The following is a 20,758-nucleotide window of genomic DNA, read 5'->3' on the forward strand; positions in this document are numbered from 1 at the left end:
CACACTCACACACACACACACACACACACACACTCTCTCTCTCTCTCTCTCCGTCTGTCTGTCTGTCTCCCTCCCTCCTTAGATATTAGGTTCCAGTGTTTGTACTAGCCCAATGCTTCCCCTCCCTAAAAATAAGTCAGGGATGGAGGTGGGCAAGCAAAGGAGTGGTGGGGAGAAGCAGGGGCTGATTTCCTGGGGAGAGGGTGAGATCTCCATCTCCAACTTCTAATGGCACAAGCAGACATTTGGATGAGAGAGGTTGCATGGGGCACAGAAATTTCTAACATGAAACAAGCCGGGTTCCTGCCTGGTACCAGCCCGACAAATGTCACTTGAGGAGGGAGTGCAACAGGCATTGGGGTGGGTGAGTTGTACTCCACAGTCTGACTGGAGTTACCTACATCTCTAAGCTGAAAGGTTCCTTCTGGCTCAGAATAATTTTTGACAGAACACTAGTTAAATATCCCGAGTTCAGTTATGGCTTCCCAACTCCCTTTCCAGGCCTCATCTTTCAATCTTCTGTGGTTCTGTCTGCAAACTACATTTTTTCCCTGAGAATCATTCTTTTCTTTGACTACAACCCAGAGAGAGGTCAGAATGACTTCCCTGGTTTTACAAATGAGAAAACTAAAAAGGTCAGACACCTTGGTCAAGGTCAAAAAGCAAGTTAGTATCTGAACTCACAGAGGAGCCCCCCAGACTCTCCCCATACATTCGGTTATATAAGCCCACAGAGACATCAACTTTAGGCTACAAGATGGGACTCTTAGACATAAATAAGTTTAAGGCTTCAAGGGGAGCTCAATCAATCAACAACCCATTCATTTTATGTGGCTCACAATGGTTCCCTCTTCAGTTCTGTGACAAGAAAAAAATAAATCAATCACTCAATTGCACTGAGCTAGCTGGTTAAATCTACATACCACCAAGATAAGTAGTTGAAAAGTAAAGGATCCAGTCAAAGGTAGCTATTTGGAACTGGGTCCAAACTTTTACCCATGGAAATGGAATCCTCCCTTGGATACAAGTGAGTCGTAGGGCCTCAGGACAGCCCTCTAGTCCAGTGGTCCTCCATTCTCATCTATATAAGCATTCCCCTGGGGTGATGATCACATCCTATGAGGGCCTGCCTAGCCTTTGCGACTTGTCTCTATCTTCTCATAAGTCTGCCACAACAAGACAACCTAAAAAACCAAGAGATTTTCCTTGCCATGTCCTGATAATCATGAAAGCAAAGCACTTTGATTATGTCTTCTCTTCCCAGTCAATCATTTTTATTTCATGAGATATTTCTCTTACGCTCCTAGCCCTCAGAGGCTCTCTAATCCAGATATCACATTTTACAGAGAAGGAAATTGAGGCCCAGAGAGGGCAGGAGAATTCCTATGATCACACAGGCATTATCAGTTGTGAAACTTGCAAACCAGGTCACCTGTCAGAGAAGGTAGTGTTCAATGGAAGTAAAAAACAGAAGTGATTTTGTCATCATGGTACACTTTAGACCAGCTAGGCACCTCAACTGCAGAGTGGATAAAGCATGATGACATCTATTTCACAGGGTTATTGTGGGAATCACTTGGGTAAAATGACTTGGCAACTCTTGACATATAATAGGTCTTTCCTCCCTTCCTTCCCTCCCTTCCTCTTTTCTTCCTTTTTCCCTTCCTGAAATATAGCAACCAAGAAATCGGATTCAATCTTACACCTTGTATATTGGCCTAGCAAGGCAGTCACAGGATACTCTAGTCTAGCTGGAAAATGATCAGAAAGGTGGGCGGCATGGTAACAATCCTGACAACTCATATGAGGGTCAGCTGAAGAAACTACAGATGTTTCACTTAGGGAGGACAACCGAGGGAAATCATGAGAGATTAGAAATAACAATAATTGGATGGAAATAGCAAAGATGGAGAACACACCAAAAAAGCCCTTTGTGATCACTGCTATCCCAAACAGCAATGACTTCCCCCTGGGACATTGGCGGGTCCATTTTTTCACCCAAATTCATCAAGCTAATGAACAAACAAATGAATGTTTCTTAAGCACTTTCCATGAGTCAAGCCTTGGGCTAAGTATTTGGGTTGAAAGAGAAAAAGCAAAGTAATCCCTTCTCTTAAGGAGCTCTAATTGAGGGAGGCAACACATAGAAGCAAGTTGGGCTCGCAATTGGGCTAGGATGGACAACAACAATGTCCAGCAGGCCTAAGGGTAGAACGGTGGCTCTGATGGCAATGCCCAAGGCTCCTCAGGCGACACAAGGAGTTACGCTTGTTGGGGCGAGTGGAGACTGGCTTTTTATTCAGACACAGTCTGGACTCATTGCCCCCTGAGGTTTCTTCTAATACTGAAATTCTGTGATCCTGACCTCATCAATGTCTCTTACTTCCCTCTTGTTTCGGTACCTTCTCTTTGACCTTTCTTCAGAATCCTTCCTCTCAAGAACCTCTTCTCCTCCTGCCTGAAGACACCCACCTCCAGTTTGCTGAATCACCTTCTACAGCCCAGTCAAGTTCTGAGGAGATTCTTGGAGACCCCGAGTTCAGCTTCTCAGGCAAGAAGCTAAAGGGTCCACCCAAAAGGCAAGGGATTTTCTTATGGTCTCATAGGGAATAAATGACAAAACTGGCACTAAAACCAAAGCCCCTTGGTTCCTGTTATGCCATGGTTTCTGCCCTACACTCTATCAGCCTCTCTAACATTTTGCTCCCTCCACCAAGCTTTTGCTGGCAAAGTGAAATATGGGAACAGATTGCCATCTTCCTCAATTAGAATGCCTTCATACCCTACCAAGAGAGAGAACTCACTAAATAACCCATAAAAAGGGGCTCATCATTACCTGTCCATTTTGCCTACTTACACTGTAAAGCCTAAGCATTTCTTTGTACTCAGAAGCCGGTTGATATTATTACAGCTGTCAGGAGCTGGGGGCTGGTGGTGATAAGGATGTGTATTTAATATCCAACTCTGAAATATATGACTCGGGTACTTAGGGAATAGACTCGCCCTTTCACAAACTGTCAGAGTTTCCCTTTATGCTTAGTTAGGCAACAGGCATTTACAAGGAGAGGAGTTGGTGCTTGGTGAGCTGAGAATTCAGAAGAATTAAAAAGCACAACTTTTGACTTTGAAGAAGCTGAGAGAGTCTGGCTACACACACATACATGACTTGAGAACAAATTACATATATGCTGTCAACAGGAACACAGTGATCTGCTTACCAGGAAGGCCAGAGGATCCCAGGGCCTTCTCATTTCTCTCTCTTCCCAATGCTCGGCTTGGCTCGGTATTTGCCGAGTCCTCGTCCTCAGTGACACAGATGTCCAGAATAGGCAGGCACCGGCAGTGGCCCTGGGGATACAAACAAGGATACAATAAGGGTGCCCGGCCTTCAAGAGACTACCGATCCAACCCAGAGGACAAGACAGACAGTAAGGTCAATGAGAACGCAACTCGGTATGCACCGAGATCCCAATGAGTAGTTTAGGCCACAGACAGGTAGAATCCAGATCAATCCTAGTGAACCATCAGAGACAACAGGCAGTGCAGCAGGAAAATCTGAGTTCAAATCCTCAGGCAGATCCTATCTATGTGACTGAGGTGACAATGTGGTGTATGTGACGATGATCAGCCCACTCACGTAACAGAGAAAGGTGCTGAGGCTCAGATCAGGGTGTGATTAGGGTGGAGTATCCAAAGGGCAGAATCGGGAGAAATGGGGGAATGCTCCAAAGTCAGGTCAGTAAAAATAAACAACTTTAGAGAGTCATCTTACATAGGAATGGCTTTTCTCTTTGTGAGCCTCTTCTGTGACCTCTTAGCATTTGGCACTGAATCAAGGCCTCCTAGATGCTCTATATTTATTTTGTGGAACCCTCTCTCTTGTGGTTCTCCATCTTGCATGGCCTGTACTACTCCCTCACTTTCTCCTCCTAAGAACAGACTGTCCTGTGCAGAGACCTACAAGAACTGATGCTAAGTAAGTGAGCAAAACCAGGAGATCATTTATACACGACAACAACAAGATTATACGATGATCATTTCTGATGGACGTGGCCCTCTTCAACAATGAGATGATTTAAACCAGTTCCAATTGTGCAGTGATGGAGAGGGCCATCTGCATCCAGAGAGAGGACTGTGGGAAATGAATGTGATTCACAACATAGCATTTTCACTTTTTGTTGTTGATTGCTTGCATTTTATTCTGCTGCTGATTTTTCTTATGCAGCACAATAATTGTATAAAGATGTATGCACACATTAAGTTTAACATATATTTCTACCATGTTTAACATATATTGGATGACTTGCCATCTAGGGGAGGGCGTGGGGGAAGGGAGGGAAAATTGTAACACAAGATTTTGCAAGGGCTAATGTTGAAGAATTGTCCACGCATAAGTTTTGAAAAAAAAAAAAGCTTTAATTAAAAAAAGGAAGGAAAAAAAAAACCAATCCAAATACAAAAAAAGAACAGGCTATGCTACAGCACTTAGTGCTGGATCCTTTTCTACTTTCTGGACATCCTCTCCCTTGGCACTCCTGTCTACTCCCATGAGCTCTATGCAGAGGACACCCTGGATGCAGTGGGAGACCAGGGCCTTTTTAAGTTGAGATCTTCAATTTAACTGAAGCTGGACCCATTTAGTGATTAAAACTGGGTAGCAATTGAGGCAAAGAATTTCCTTTTTCACTTAGTTCAACAAAATCTCCCCTCATATTTAACAGACCCAACCATGTTAGTTCCCTCCTCAAGAGTTTTCTGTGGCTCCCTATAGCTCTTAAGAGAAACTGATAATTCCATAGTTGAACATTTATATCCCTCTACAACAACTTTGCATGCCTCATCCCACTTCCTGTACCATGCATTCTAACTAGACTAAACTACAAGGTGCTCCCTAACCTCACTTTCTGCTTTCTACAGTCATTTATTCACTCAAGCCATCCCCTATGCACCAAATACATTCCCTCATCTCTACCTATGAAGCTGTTCTTAATTCTCCCCATCTCCTTAAAATATCTCCAGGTAGTTCTCTGTATTATTCTCGCTATTCCCTGCCATATCTTCCCTACCCCCCCCCCCGCCCCGTGCCAACTAACCAGGAAGCTCCTTAAAGGCAAGAATTGGGTTTTCCTTTTAACATTCTCAGTGCCTTCTCCCAAGAACCTCTGTCCTCTTCTCCATCATCATTCCCCTGACCCCACTTGTCTCGGGCACACTGGGGCTGGTGCTTAATAAATGCTTATATAATTAAAGTGAATAGCCTTGGTAGGTATCAACTTATTCCTCACAACAGAAGCACTATAAGCAGGTATGGTAGAGTTTAGACTAGATGGCAGCTCAGGTTCCTCCCTAACTCTTCCAAATTTTAGGATTTTTTGAGGTTGTCTAGATAGTCTTGTTGGCCTCCCGCCTAAGGAACAGAGAGCCTTTGGGGAGACGTTTGCAACTTGGCCTTGGGGATGTGTGGAAGGACATGGGGAGGCGGGAACCTTATCTGAGAGCACCATATGAGATGGATCAAAACGAGATAAAATGAAAAAAAAAAACCCAAAAAACAAAACCCAGTCTTGTAAATTGTATACATGCAACCAGAGGCCTGAGGATGTGAACTTTATGAACGGAAAATGACTAACATTATAGCAACTGGCTAAAGAGAGGTTTTAGTAGAAAAACAAAAATACTACATCTGAAAACAAAGATCACAGGATGGAGTTTATTCAAAATCAATAGCCAAGTCTGCGATGATTTGGTATATTTGACCTCTTCCTCCAATTTCATGTTTTCAAGGAAATAAAAGAACAAGGTGAGCATTGATTGTTTGCCTTTAATTATGCATGACCAAGAACCAGCAAGGGCCTGGCATGTTTCAAATCTATTCTCGAAGGGGCCAGAGCAAAGAGCTAGAAACAGTTTTAAAACAAAACCAGACCAAAGGAAAGGAAAAGGAAAATGGGGGGCCCACAGCACACTGAAAAAGCCACATAGAAAAGTGTCAGATTCTATCCCTTGTATAGATGGCCACTGGCCACTTGCCATCTGGATATCCTCTAGACAACACAGCTCAGCAGATGGATGTGTCCACGTATGTATGCACATGCCAGTTCATATAACTAGAGCTCCTTAAAGTTTACTATATACTTTAGTTATATTATTTTGTTTGACTCGCAACAACACTGTAAGGCGGTGCCATTATTATTCCCATTTCAGAGATGAAGAAACTGAGGCTCAGAAATGTGAAGTGACTTGTCTGTGATCGCAGAGCCAGAATGAATTAGAGTAGGAACCTGAATTCAGATCTTCCAATTTCCAATAGCGTGTGCTCCCCAAATTCATGTACCACACACAAGATGCTATGACACTTTTCTGATGTTTATACTGAAAAACAGAACAGTGTTTACAAGGCACAGAAGACTCAAAAATCATCTCTAGAAGTTGTGTGGCTGAGTAGAAAGAGCCGGCTTTGGCTTTGGAGGCAGCAAAACCTGGGTTTGAATGCCACTTCTGCCATGCTGGATGTATGACCCTGGGTAAGTAAGTCACTTATGTCAGTTTTCTCAGCTGTTCTATCAGGAAAATAACAAGAGCTCTCCCAGAGTCGTTGTGATGTTGAAATGAAATCTTTACAGTGTTCTGCAAACTGCACAACCCTACATAAATGCCAAATATCACTTCACCTTCTTGGTATCTCAAGCAACTCTAAGACCAAATCGGGGCTGAGCTGCTAACGTGTATCAGTGGAGGAGTTCTCCATACTTCCCTTCCCTCCTTCCCTCCCCCCACTCATAGCATTCTTAAAACCTCCCTTAGAAGTCAAAATCAGAATTCTATTGGTAGAAATAGCACCAGGCTCAAACTGCTCTGTAACGTGGAGAAAGCTATTTCATTTCTCTGGCTCTCGATTTCCCCATTTGTACTAGCACAGTTATGACAAGGAAGAGCGTCCTCCAAACTGTTGTTCCCCTGCTGTCTGCCGCCGCCGCCGCCCCCACCATGTCCTGGAACACACATGTTCTTGGGTTGGTGGTGAGAATTTCATGCCCTCTGAGCTCCTGGGGAGGTACAGATAGGTCTGGGAAGAAGCCCGCGGCTGGAATAGCTTTGATCCAAATGTTACCTCTGGTAGAAGCTACTGACAATTTTGGACACGCATATCCCAGGACCCCAGGAAGGGAACTGGCTGGCCATCCAGTCCCAGCTCTCCCTAAAATGAAATCCTTCTAAGAGAAACTGACAATAAGGGTCCAGACTGCTGGACTGGGTGAGGGTGGGGGGCTCCCAACGCAATCAGAAAAGCTCCTTGTTCTCTCAAATAAGATAAGGTTCAGAAAGGACTTGGCAAACATCTCAGCCTCACAGACTCTTAATATCTGTGAATCTCATTCTTAAGAGCGATTCGGAGGGATGAGGTCAAGCTGAGACCCCACTTCCACCCACCCGCAGCTATACCACTGATCTGTCCACTGGCATGGAGACAGTACACACGCCCCTCATGGAAATGGGTGCTCTGTGTCAACAGGGAGAGAACTGAGCTAAGTATGGAAGCCGGGAGAGGAGGGGCCTTTCATCTTCCAAAGCTTTCTACCAACAACAAATTCCGTCATCTGCTTTTCCCAAGGTCTCGGTCAACTCGACTCTGAAAAATAGTGTGGGAGGCAAACTTTATCAACACTAGGCAGAAGAACAGTGGGATTACAAGGCAGTCACACCAGAAGGAAGCAAGATGCTGTAGCAGCAGGGTACTGGACCTGGAGTCAGGAAGACCCCAGCTTAAAATGTTACCTCAGATTTACATAGGCAAGCCATTCAATTTCTCTGGGCCTCAGTTTCCTCTTCTGTAAAAAGAAAAACCCGAAAGTCCTTTCTAGCCCTAAAATTGTGATCCCACAATCAATCCAACAAACACATACTGGGAATACAGACCCCCAAATTTTATTCCTTTAGAGCATCTTAAAGGAAACATGCCTCAAAATGGTGCTCTTGGCACCCTCTCATTTTTCCAACTTGGGACCAAGCCCCATTCATCTCGCTTAGTTACACTTCTGGGTAAGCTCAAGGAGCTTATATTCTGTGTAATAAAATATCATTTGAGGAGGAGGAAAGTGAATCAGAAAGCAGAACTACTGTGGTCAGGAAAGGCCAAGTGAAGGCCTCAAGTTCTCAAGGTGAATACCTTGAAACATGACATTTGCCAATTCTTACTCTTCCAGAAAATAATTAAGTCCAAGTATTTTTTCTGAGCCCTTTCAAAAAAAACAGTCATGAAAATATTAGGTTAGATGTGTCTACCTGTCGAGCCTTCACAATCAATTATCTTTATCCTTCCCTTGTCTTCCTGCTTGTTGACAGCTGGTATTAAATTCTGGTATGTGAGTGTCTCTGTCTCTCATTTCATCATAAAATGTGCAGGTGTCTTGTGTGCATGTGTACACACACACACACACACACACACACACAAGGAGGGGAAGAGGAGGACAGAGAGGGAAGAAAGAGAAAGAGACAGAGAGAGACAGAGACCGACCCAGACACAATGGTGTTTCTCCAGTGTATCAGAAACCAGTGTCAATTTAAATTTTTCTTCCAGCTGGCTGTAGACAGTTGCCCAAGCAGAACTAGTCTCCAAGAGTTGCTCCAGCTAGTGCCAGATGCCATTCCTTAGGCCTGTTAAGTGTGGAGGGACTGAGCAGATCCATCTCTGCAGGCTGGACTTCTCAATTAGCCTCCCCTCAGCCTCTGGTATTGCTCTGACAGACTCCTGTGAAGCAGGAGGCCTTATTTATTTGGTCTCAGAGCCAGCCCATTTCCCATTCCTGATCTGCAGGCCACATTTTATAGTTATATTTCTTTCCCTTCTGAGACTCCAGCAAAGATTTGCTACTGGGTAAATAAAAAAAAGAAAGATTGCCTTCTCTAGTTAGGAGGCAATAAGGCCTTTCTAGTTAGGAAATGTAGCTTGCTTCTTTCTCATGCCTGCACATACAAGTGATCTGGTAGCATTTTTTTCCTAGTCAAGACTCTCTTTAGGGGCTGGGGGACATGATGTTGGATGCAAACCCAGCCACTTTCTGCACCAGCGGTTAACTGGTCTGTATAAGCCATACAACATAGCCATTAAGGTGGCAAAAACATCTCCTGACCCCTTCCCTGCACTCCCCACACACCCCCAGCTCCTGCTGCCGCTGACACACACACACACACACACACACACACACACATACACAAAGATCCACCATTGGGGGAATCTGTTTTTTCCTTATCATATATACATGGCTACCCAGTGTAAAATTTAAAGTTAAAAACCAATTTTACAGTTCCTTCTCCTTCATTTCGTTTTGTCCTATCACCAAAAGACAGACCTAAGTGAAATCTTCATATTCCTAGGGCTCAGCCTTTCTTCTTATCACAGATCCAGCCTTAGCTCTGCGTGCTTTATTTTTATTTTTATTTTATTTTATTTTAAATAGGCAATTACCCTCATGGCTTAGTGTCCTCTGGGGTATTACACAATATGTGTCAGCACAGTCTCCCTCCTGCTCCCCCAAGCTCCAAGAATGATAGACTTTAAAAGGCCTAGAGAATCCTCTTGAAAGAGTCTCCTACTCCCAGCTCTCAGACTTCCAGACCCTCATGCATTGCACTCAGTGGCCTGGCCCTTCCTGGGATGGCTCAGCCTGAGGAAGGGACCATGGTGGCCACAGGTCTGAGACAGAAGTCCGTGGGGGGAGTTAACTTAGCAACCAGTAGTCATGTCTTCTGTACATGGGACAGTAGAGATGGTCTAGAGCAATTAGAAATGCTGGGAGCAAAAGAAAGAAAATCCTCCAAGCTTTCCTCAATAATCAATAGTACTATTACACACACACAACAATAAATTCAACACAGTTTACCTCTAGATCATTTCTAAAATAAAGTTATAAAATTAATTTTGCAAAGTTGCAACTGCAAAGATTACAACATATAATTGGTTAAAAGGGGACTTCCACCATAGCAAGAGGGAGGACACGAGCTCAGGACTTCCGGCTCTCAGGCCAGCTCCCTATTCACCAGACCCCCTGCACTCTTAACCAACAGTTCACATTTATATCGAGGTTTCCAAAGCCCTTTCAACCCCCTTATATGGTGTTTTATAAAGCTCATCGGAGAAAAGATCTCTTCATTTTTATTACTGTATTTGTCTAAATCTTCATGAGCCCCTTTGGGGTTTTCTTAAAGTGCGTTGCCACATCCCTCTCCAGCTCATTTTACATATAAGGAAACTGAGGCAAACAGAGTGAAGTGACTTGCCCAGGGTCACAGAATTAGTGAGTGCCTGAGGCTGTATTTGAATTCATAAGGATGTCTTTCTGATTTCAAGCCTAGTGCTCTATCTACTGTGTTACCAGGAACTGTATGACCATTTAAGAAAGGGATAATGCATCAGGAAGGGCTTCCCATATAAGGTGATAATAGAGCTAAGCTTTGAAGAAAGGAAAAAAGTCAAGATGACATGAGCTAAGGACAGAGATGGGGAAAGAACACCGAGTTTGGGGAAGAGAAAATAGGCTTGTTTAGCTTAATGGTAAATGTGTGAAGGAATAACAAGCAATTACTCTGGAAATGGAGGCTGGGGCTACACTGGAAAGGGCTTTAAATGCCAATTTGCAGATTGTTATTTTTAATATAGAGGCAATAGGGAGTTATTAGCAGGCAGAGGAGTGACATGGCTAATCCTGTGTTGGAGGAATGTCAATTTGCAATTCAAGAGTAGAGAAGCCAGTCAGGAAATCATCTCAGTAGTCAAGGCAAGCAGTAATGACAGCCTGACCTAGGACAGTGGCCATGTTGTAGTGGGAAAGGGACAGCCAGGAGGGATGGAAGAGAGGCGACGGACAGTACTTCAGGTCTGCTTCCACATGGACATCCAGAGAGATATCCAGGGAGATCTCAGAGGCTGGGGATTGAAGACCTGTCTCCCTGCTGTGCCCATCTCAGGTTTGAAATCTTCATGAAAGAATGCAAAGTACTTAACTCAGAGTCCATGAATTTAGTTTTTAATACAGGAATTCCAATAGAATGAACTTCCTTTGTAATCCTAGGTCTTTTGTTTTACGCACTTAAAAACATGATTCTGAAATCTATAGGATTCCTCAGACAAGGGGTCCAGGACACACCCCATGGGAATGCCCAAGGACTCCAGAGCACCCCCCCCCCAAAGTTCAGAACCTTTTAGTCTAGAACTTAAATTAAGTTCCGTGTAGGTTGGGACTCAGTTTGATTTATACTTCTCATCTCACCAATCAATCAATGAGCATACAGTAGGCACTAGATAAGTGTTGCTGAATCGAATTCTGCCCTAACATTGAACATGGGCAAAAAAAAAAAATACAAAACAGCAGCCCACATTTGGTTTTCCCATCTCTCCCCTCCTGTCTTCCTCAACTGCCCCTTGTCCTTTCTGTCCTAAAGCTTTTCTGTCTATGCTGTTTATATGGGAACTTCAATCTTGAAACCCTCCAGAGAAGAACTAGCCGACAGCACCTTGAGATAAAAGGAAGACTCAAATGGGAGCTGATCTCTGCCACTAAAAAACAATCTCACAGACTGTTAGTGTTGGAAAGGACCTTAAGAGTTACACTAGCCTGGGGGTCCTCAAAGCATGCTCAGGGGTGCTTCTGAGTATTCTGGAACAAGGTCATAATGGTTCAATTTCTAGTAGGGTCAATATTAATACATATAACCTACATGAACAAAAACTCTTGGAGGGGGGACCTCAATAATTTAAAGAATCTTGAAGGGTCCTGAGATCTAAAAGTTTGGGAATCATTGTGCTACGTCAGGGGTTTCTAAATATTTTGTGTGTCCTAGACCCCATGGGAAGACTCTCTGATAGAGCCTATGGGAATTCTTCTGAGAATGACGCTTTAAAATGCATAAAACACAACATATAGAATTACAAAGGAAATAAATCCCACTGAGATACATTATCAAAAAAAAAAAAAAAAAAAACTTTTAGCTTCACAGACTCCAGGTTAAGAAGCCCTTTTCTAGGAAACCATTTCTGTTTACAGGAAGGAAAAAGGGAGGCACACAGCAAGGGAACGGCAGGGCTGGGAAAGAGACAAGCTTTCCCAGCTGCTGTCTCATGCACTTGCTACTCTCACACAAACAATTGAATGATCAAGAAAGGCAAGAGGTACAGCCCTTCCTCCCTACCCCTCAGTTTCCTTCTTTGTGAAAGGAAGGGGTAGACTAGACAATCTCAAAGGGCCCTCTCAGCTGTGACATTCTGACATTCTAATATTCTTCTCTTCAACAACTCCAAACAGCAGTTCCTGATGCTGCCACAGCTGCAGTTGGGCCCCAGTGATTCATTACATGATTTTCCTCTCTCCCACTGCCAAGGAGAAGAGAGCCGGCTGGTTATCTAGACCACGGTATTAAGGAAACAATGGGGTTTCTTCTTGCCATTTGGGCTGCAATAGATCAGTGAGCTTGGTCTCCACATGCCCACTCCAAGCACAGCCAGCCTGTTGTTTTCACAGGTTCCACGATGGTCCCCGACTAGGAAGACATTGAGTTAACCACCAACCTCTCTGCTCCCAGGGCACTTTGCTTCTCTTTCCTTCTGAGTTTTAGACCTACTTTAATAAGAAAAGGGCAGCTTTCTTGAGCCCGCAAGCCCGTTATCCAATAATACCTCACTAAAGTGATTAAAATTGATTAAAATGAAGAGGCAAACTGCTCTTTAAAAAAAAAAAAAAGAAAGAAAGAAAATGATTGGATTTTGGTGCTTTAGGTTACACTTAAGCGAAAATTGAATTAGCTAAAGCTTGATTGGATAAAGTGCACTCTACAAACAATTTCCAACTTCCTGAAAGTCCAAACATCATCCCGCCCCCCCCCACCAGATCCTTTTGCTTCTGGGTTTTCTAAGGACTAGTTGTTATGGTGGGCTTGCTAAGGACCCACTGATGATGACTTAGATAAGGCTTTCGCATATGTATATGTATAACTGCTCTAGTCAAAAAGGACCAGGGAAGGGTGCATTGGTTTATCCCCAGTCTTAAACATTAAAGCAGCATCCCAGTCTGAAAATATCCAAGTAGCATGCACTGCAGAATCTCTTATTTACATAACCAAGAGGTGGCAGTATAACATCCAGAATGCCTCTGCTACATACCTCCAGTATCATTCCACCACACAAACCTGTTAAAAAATTATATGTATATATGTATATATATATATATATATATATATATATATATATATATACACACACACACACACACACACACATAAAGCCGCATGCATATATATCCAACCCTTTGGTTTTGTTTTTTTTTTTTTTTTCTAAATGACTGCAGTAGAGAAGACTTCTTGTCAACAAAGGAAAAGTAATGCTGAGTAACAAGAGCCACTCTGACAAGGGAACATCTTGGAATTATCTGCAGCTGGTGGCTTCCTTTTCTTGCCCTGGACTCCCACCCCTCTCCTGTTTTCTAGCATCCCCTTAAGCAGACAGCTTTACTGGAGCAGTCGCTCTCTTGCTATCTCTGTTCCTGAGAAAACCCATAAGGCATTTTTTAAAAACAAATTTGAGTGTTTAAAAATATATCTGTTTGAAAAATATACATAAGAAAGCCAAATAGTTGAATTTAATCAAAGGCAGGGGTTCCTAAGCTGGGGTCTGTGGATTTGTTGTTTTCAAGCATATCTGATATATGCCTTCCAATAAAACTGCTTTCCCTTGTAATGTTCTAGTTTTGGGTTTTATGTATTTAAAAAGATGATTCTAAGAAGGGTCCATCGGCTTCAGCAGACTGTCAAAGATTTGAGACATATCAGAAAAGATTAAAACTCCTTGGTCTGAGGAGCAGTTATTACGCAGTTCTTTGCAGGTTGTTTTCTGTTCTCGGTAGCTTTATTGCTATTGCTCAAGCTATCTTTTTCAACTGCGTACTTCTCCCTCATGCAGTTCACGTCTCACTCAGACTGGGCTGCTTGCTGTTCCACTCACAAGCCATTCCTTCCTCAATGCTTTTGCACAAGCTGTCCCCTCTGCCTGGAATGCCCTCCCTCCTCACCTTGGAATCTCTAGCATCCTTCAAAGCTCAAGTCCAATATCACCTCCAGGCAGAGACCTTTCCCCATTTCCCAGGTTGATACTGTAGCACACAGTATCTTTCTATCCTCCAGATACTGTGTATTACCTTACCAGTATTATGTGTCTTTTCCCCTCCAACAGAAAGTAAGCTCCGGAGAGGCCGAGGGGAGAATGTCTCCTTGTTTCTTTGTATCCCCAGTGCTTCTCCAAGAGTCCGGCACATAATATGTGCTTAATAAAAAAAATAAACAAATCCCAAACCAGTTGAATTCAAGAGAATCAGGACCTACCAGCTTATTTGAAGGTGAAAAAGCCCAACAACAACAACGAACACATATCCCAAAATAGCTTTCCTAAAGAAGGCATGTTGTGGAAGACTGCCCAGTGCAAAGTGAAAGCCATTTTGGACTTTCCCCACAGCCTAGCTACTGGACAGCAGGCTAGCCCTGGTTTCTAGACTCCAGAATTCAGGATGATTATTCCAGGGTACACATCATTACAAACACAAGACTGAGGGAGGCCCAGGTGCAGAGGATTCTTTCATTTATAATGTTCCAGGAAAATAGCAGCTGTCATTCAGACATTGCATGCAATGTCTTAAGTTCTCTCATAAGAGATGGCTAATGTTCAGATGCTTTGTAAAGGATTTATACTCATTAAGACATAATTCATCACATTCAGAGCCTACTCAGGTTACCTTTATTTCCTCCTTTTTGGGATATCTTGGTCCAAGTTACTGGATTTCAGAAATGGGATGCAATTTTTGGACCCATCAGATTTTCCAATTAAGTATCTGTCTGCATTCCACCCTTGACTCCTGTCCATCTGCCTCAGGTTCGTCAACATGTTTATATTAAGACACGATCTGAAATCGACCCATGTTTTTGCCTGTCGTCAAGATTTTCATCTAGTTTTAAGGGAACTCCAGATACTCTCTTCGTTTCATTTAGGGCTAGAATTTAATCTGTGTCTTATCAGTAAGGAATGTTGACCTGCTGGTCCATCAGTTTTATGACATTCTTTTCTTAAGGGGAATCAAAATCATAATTGCATTTGAAATGCTAGTTTAAATAGAAATTCAATAGGTTTGCAGAAAGCAGGGGAGAACAGTGAAAAGGATTGGTGAAGTGGGAGGCAGGCCACCTGAGTCCTGGTTTCAGCTTTACTGCCCACTCACTGTGATCTCAGTTAGATCCTTTTCCTGTGTGGGTCTAGAGCAGAGGAAGGCACTGAATGCTATGATTCCCAAAGTCCCTTCCAGTTCGAAAATCCCACAATCCCTTAGGTTCCATAGCCTAGGTCTCATCATATTACACTGTCAGGTGTATGGCATTATAATACTCCCTTACAAAAAGTGGACTGTATTCCATAGAATAAGAATTCTTCACAGAGCCAATAACTGTGCTAGGTGCTAAGGCACTCAAAGTTAGCAGTGCTTTGCAAACCTTCTCATTTGACTTTCATGACAATGCTATGAGGATGGTACTATTATTCCAATTTTGCAGATGATAAAACTGAGGCTGCTTAAACAAGGTTAAGTGGCTTACTCAGGCACACAGGTCTAGGAAGTATCTGAGGCAAGATTCAAATGGGGCTATTCCTGAATCCAAGTCCAGGCCTCCTTCCGTTATGTCACCATCCTTAAGAATAAGCAACAGGAGGATTTCAATGAGTGTCTAAATCAGGGGTCCTCAAACTTTTTAAATAGGGGGCCAGTTCACTGTCCTTCAGACTGTTGGAGGGCCAGACTATAGTAAAAACAAAAACTTTGTTTTGTGGGCCTTTGAATAAAGAAACTTCATAGCCCTGGGTGAGGGGGATAAACGTCCTCAGCTACCGCATCTGGCCCACGGGCCGTAGTCTGAGGACCCCTGCTAGATTCATGTCTCTGATCATGGGGAGAGCCTAATAATGTGACCTTGGCACAGTGTGAGCTGACCAAAATGCGACAGAAGTCACACGAGATATCTAGCTTATCACAGGTCCAAATTACTTCTTTTGTTTTTAACCATAAAAATTTCATCTCAAGACCAAGGCAAAGGCTGATTACAGAAATTAAATCAACTCTTGTTTCATTTTACATTACAAGCTTTGCTTCTACTTAAAAGGGTTAGTGACTCTTCACCTTAGCCCCATTTCGGATCCAAACAGTAGAGTCTCCATTTAGATTTGGCAGCTCATTTGGGGAAAATAAGATTCAGCGCCTTTCATATTCAAAGATAAGACATAAAGACTCTATAGTTAAATAAGAGTAGGATAGCTAGAAGTCGGGGACCATAGAAACTAATGAAGTTTGCCCTTCCCTTAACCTCAACCTACGTATTTCCAATCTTAAAAATGTGGGAAGGTATGCCATTTATTGATTACTTTCAGAGTGATTTTCTGTTCCCATGAGATGGATAATTATCATCCCGACACTGTGAAATTCTCATCTTCCTTTATCAAATCACATGCTACAAGCTCATATCTCTAAAGGTAAGCAACAAGAATTGTATTTTAATCTGTATGAAAATGGAGTAGGAATCTTCATGTATACTAAAGCAGCAGTACTTTTTAGAGAAGCAAAAATCTGGAGCTAGAGAGAGTACCCAGTTCTGAGGTGGCTGAGCAATACTAAGCCTTAAAAAGGAATTGGGCAGCTAGGTGGCACATAGGAAACAGTGCTGAGTCTAGAGTGAGGAGAACTCATTCCCCACCCTGGCCCCACCAGTTCAAATTTGGCCTCAGACACTTATTGGCCAGGCAAGTCATTTGACTCCGCCAGTCTCAGTTTCCTCGTCTGTAAAATGAGTTGGAGAATGAAACGGCAGTCCGCTCCAGTATCTCTGCCAAGACATCACATATGGATGGGGTCACAAAAGCAGGACACAACTAAACAACCCAACAAAAAGAAATGGCCAGAATTTGAAGCAAGAACTTCAGAGAAATCAGGGAAGATAATAAATAATAAGAGTAGTATAAAGAAACCAGAAGAGCACATCCACATTAAGGTAAATCAAAATACAAAAGCTGATTGGCTTCGTGGCCAGGCACCAGCCAATATGGAATCCCTAAATTGGGTTACTGAGAACATTGACCGAGCAGAAGAGACAGACGCAGCCACTGCAGTGGTTAGTTATGAGGGAAGGGTATGACTAAGGGTGAGGGAGGAAAGGCCATAGAAGGAAATCACTCATTATAAACCACAAAGACATTTTTTTTAAAAGCTTATATTCACTTACTTATGTGATTCCTCAATCTCTAATTGGCTTCTTTTTGAAAAAAAGATTGCCAATGACAAATGCAAATGGACCTAACTCGGTCCAGCTTACTTTCTGGGCTGGCCCTAAATTCTGCCTCCACCAAGGCAAGGGAAGGAGGCAGGGAGCCAAGATTCTCCTTGTCAATTCTCTTGTGTTCCTCCACTGTCCCCTTCTAGCAAAGAACTCCATCTCCTGTGACCTGTATTACTCTAACAGTCTTGGTCTCTCTCGTTTCCAATTTCTTGCCCACCCACTGCATCCCGAAAGGGCTGGCATGTAGAAGCTCTTGGTTTCCCATTTCCCCAGCCCCCACCCCCAAATCAAGAAGCTAAGCATCAGAAAGATTTTTATTTGCATTAAGGTAAAAAAGACTTTAAACAATTAGCCTTGGGAATAGAAAGGTAAATACACAATTCATGAATTTGCTAATTGCTCTTCCATACTGTGATTCTAACAGAGACAAGGAGAAAGAAAACAATGAGTGATTTTGAATAATTTTCATCTAATTTTCTGTTCCACACTTGATATTGTGATAATTAAAATATGATTTCTTCTTCTATTGCATGTGCATGCATACAAACATAATGTTCTATCATCAGTAAAACATGAAGAGTGATGGATTAAACAAGAACAAAGCCTCTGACATTAGCCCACGTAAGGGAGTCTGGAACAAAGCCCATGGGCATACTTAAGAGATAATAACTCAATGCAAGCTACAATTCTTGCACCTTCTTCACAACTGCCCAATGACTAAAGCATCAGGATCCCCATGAACAGATAAAGAAATGGAAGCCCAGAGCATCCCTACTACAGGATTTCATGCATACACAAAGAATGTATATTATAAAGTTCGGCTGAATTGAATTAAAAGGTGAGAAGTCTTGTTTGAAGTCACCTGACTAACAGACAGTAGCACTGAAAATCAAACTGACGGATCCTCACCTTACATTCAATGCCCTCACCTTACGTTCAATGCCCACACCCGCTGGGCCATGCACTATCCAGGGATCAACTAAAGAGGTCGGGGTTCTAGATCAGGAGATGCAGAACAATCTGTTCCCTTTGTCTACATATAGAGGTTGACATTCTTTCAGCCATGTCAAGGGGGTACTCCCAAATTTCTCATTGGGTACTGCTGTTTCCACTAAACTTGGAGCCAGAGGAAATCTACTAGAAAGCATTATTCAAATGAAAAAAATCAAGTCTTTGGCCTGGTTCTTATATAGTATTGGGCACACTAGAAGCTTAGTAGATACAGAAGTACAAGATATGAACGCTTAATAACAATAAATTACTATATTCAAACAACTTATAAAAGATTTGGAGGGATTTCACACGATTTCATATGATTTTTCCAGAATGACCAATTTATCACAAGTACATTTAAAATGCTTGTGGTCCTTGTAAATAAATTTATTCATATTAAAATGTAATTTTAATGGCTACTATGCTACCTAAATTATTCCTAAAACTCAAGGCACTTAAACTCATTTCACCAGACACATATAGACCTGATGCCCATACCGGGGATGAATAAAGCAGAGAAAGAACAATGAACATAATTAATCACATAAAGAAAGGATAAAAATATTGCTAACAAAATGCCTAAAAGACCTTTGACAAAACATAGCACATATTTAAGCTAAAGATGCTAAAAAGCACAGCAGACTGATAACACTAATGAGCACATAAATGAGTACTCCAATGATCTGTGATTTCACCAGTGATGAGAAACTCTGGGCATGGTACTTTCCTTCCATCTACACAGATCAACTCATTTTTTACTTAATTGACTAAAACCTAGGCAATGGCCTGGAGAAACAGAGGTTAAGTGACCAGCTCAGAGTCACACAGCAACTAAGCATTCACTGACTCTGAGCTGAGCATTTTACTCATTAAGCCAGGCTGCTATTCACTAATGAATATTGATGCAAACACTTTAAATGTAATTTTAGCCAAGAGACTCTAGTGATATATCCAAAAAATTATTCATTATGACCAAATTGGATTTATACCAGGGAATGGATGGTTCAACATTAGGAAAACAACTAGCATAATTAATCAAATAAAGCAACAACAACAAAAAAAAACAAATTTTTAGCAATAGATGCATAAGAGGCTTCCAAAAAGTACAGTACTTGTTTATATTAAGTCCGTTAAAAAGCAGAGGTACCAGCTCTCTTTTCATAGAAACAACATTATTTCTTTCAAATCAAGGGCAAGCATTTTTAGGTAATGAAGAACTCTGGAAGCTTTCCCAATTCTAGGATGAAGCAAGGATGCTCCCATCTCTCTCCACTATCACTGGCCACAGAGTTAGGGATGTTAACTTCGGCAATAAGACAAGAAAAAGAAATGGAAGAGGCAAAATTATCTCTATTTGCAGACAATATGATGGAGAACCCTAGAGAATCAATAGGGAAAACTAATAGAGATGATTAATAGCTTGCAGCAAAGTAGGAGAATACAAACTAAACACCCAGAAATCATCAGCATTTCTGTATATTACTAACAATTACCAGGAGGGAAAAAAGAAAGAAATTCGATTTACAATATCTACCAAAAGGCACAAGATAGCTGGGATTTAACGGGACATATAAATGCTGCTTCAAAACAATTCTCATCAAATAAAAGAAGATCTATTTGGACTAGAGAAGGCTTTCAATATATGTCTGGAAAGTCATTCTAATACTTAACTCATATCCTCCAATAGAAAGTATGCTAATTATCTATATTTATTCTTTCTTCTGTATATATAATAAACATTAATGTACAAGTGGTCTCCCATGTGAGGAAAAGGAAACAAGCATAATTAAGTGCCTACTGTGTTCCAGACAATGGGCTATTCTCACAACCATCCTGGGAGATGGGTACTTTTATGTTTCCCATTTTATGGTGGAAGAAACTACAAAAGACAAAGATTAAGTAACTTGGCCAGGGTCACTGAGCTAGAAATGTCTAAGCCAAATTTAAATTTAGGGCTTCTTGACTTCAGGTCCAGTTCTCTAACCACTGTTCTGCCTAGTTGCCTTTCTACTCAAGTTCCTCAAAAGAAGAGATTGTTTCATTCTTTGGAATCCTTACGTTTGTAGGTTTGTAGCAGATGCTTAACAAATACTTCCTGACTGACTGAACTCTCCATACCTTCGAACTAGAGATTTGATGACTATCCATATACCCTAAAAATGCCAATGACTAAAAGAAAGGCCATGTATAAATCAAACTATTTACAGCAGCACTTTTTGAAGTAGTAAAGCAACAACTAAGTCTAACTCAAACCCACAAAACCCACAAAAAAAGCCACTCACTGTTAAACTACTATAACTATTATAGGATATTATAGGGTATTATAATAAACACCTAACTGCCCTATAAACTAGGCATACTAGGAAACAAAGTAGATTGTTCATCTGTGGGGGAATGACTAAAAAATCTGTGG

At 42.0% G+C, this 20,758-nt stretch overlaps 1 long non-coding RNA gene across 1 annotated transcript in view; it reads right to left on the reverse strand.

Annotated features, from left to right (window-relative positions):
- The window catches only part of LOC116420385, a 285,773-nt gene that overhangs the window by 93,600 nt on the left and 171,415 nt on the right, over nucleotides 1-20,758 (reverse strand). Inside the window, exon 6 of the long non-coding RNA XR_004230668.1 lies at nucleotides 3,219-3,348. This is a non-coding gene — a long non-coding RNA (uncharacterized LOC116420385). The remainder of the gene's footprint in view (nucleotides 1-3,218; nucleotides 3,349-20,758) is intronic.

The sequence above is a fragment of the Sarcophilus harrisii genome, chromosome X (genome assembly GCF_902635505.1).
Source record: "Sarcophilus harrisii chromosome X, mSarHar1.11, whole genome shotgun sequence".
Taxonomy (NCBI): Eukaryota; Metazoa; Chordata; class Mammalia; order Dasyuromorphia; family Dasyuridae; genus Sarcophilus; species Sarcophilus harrisii.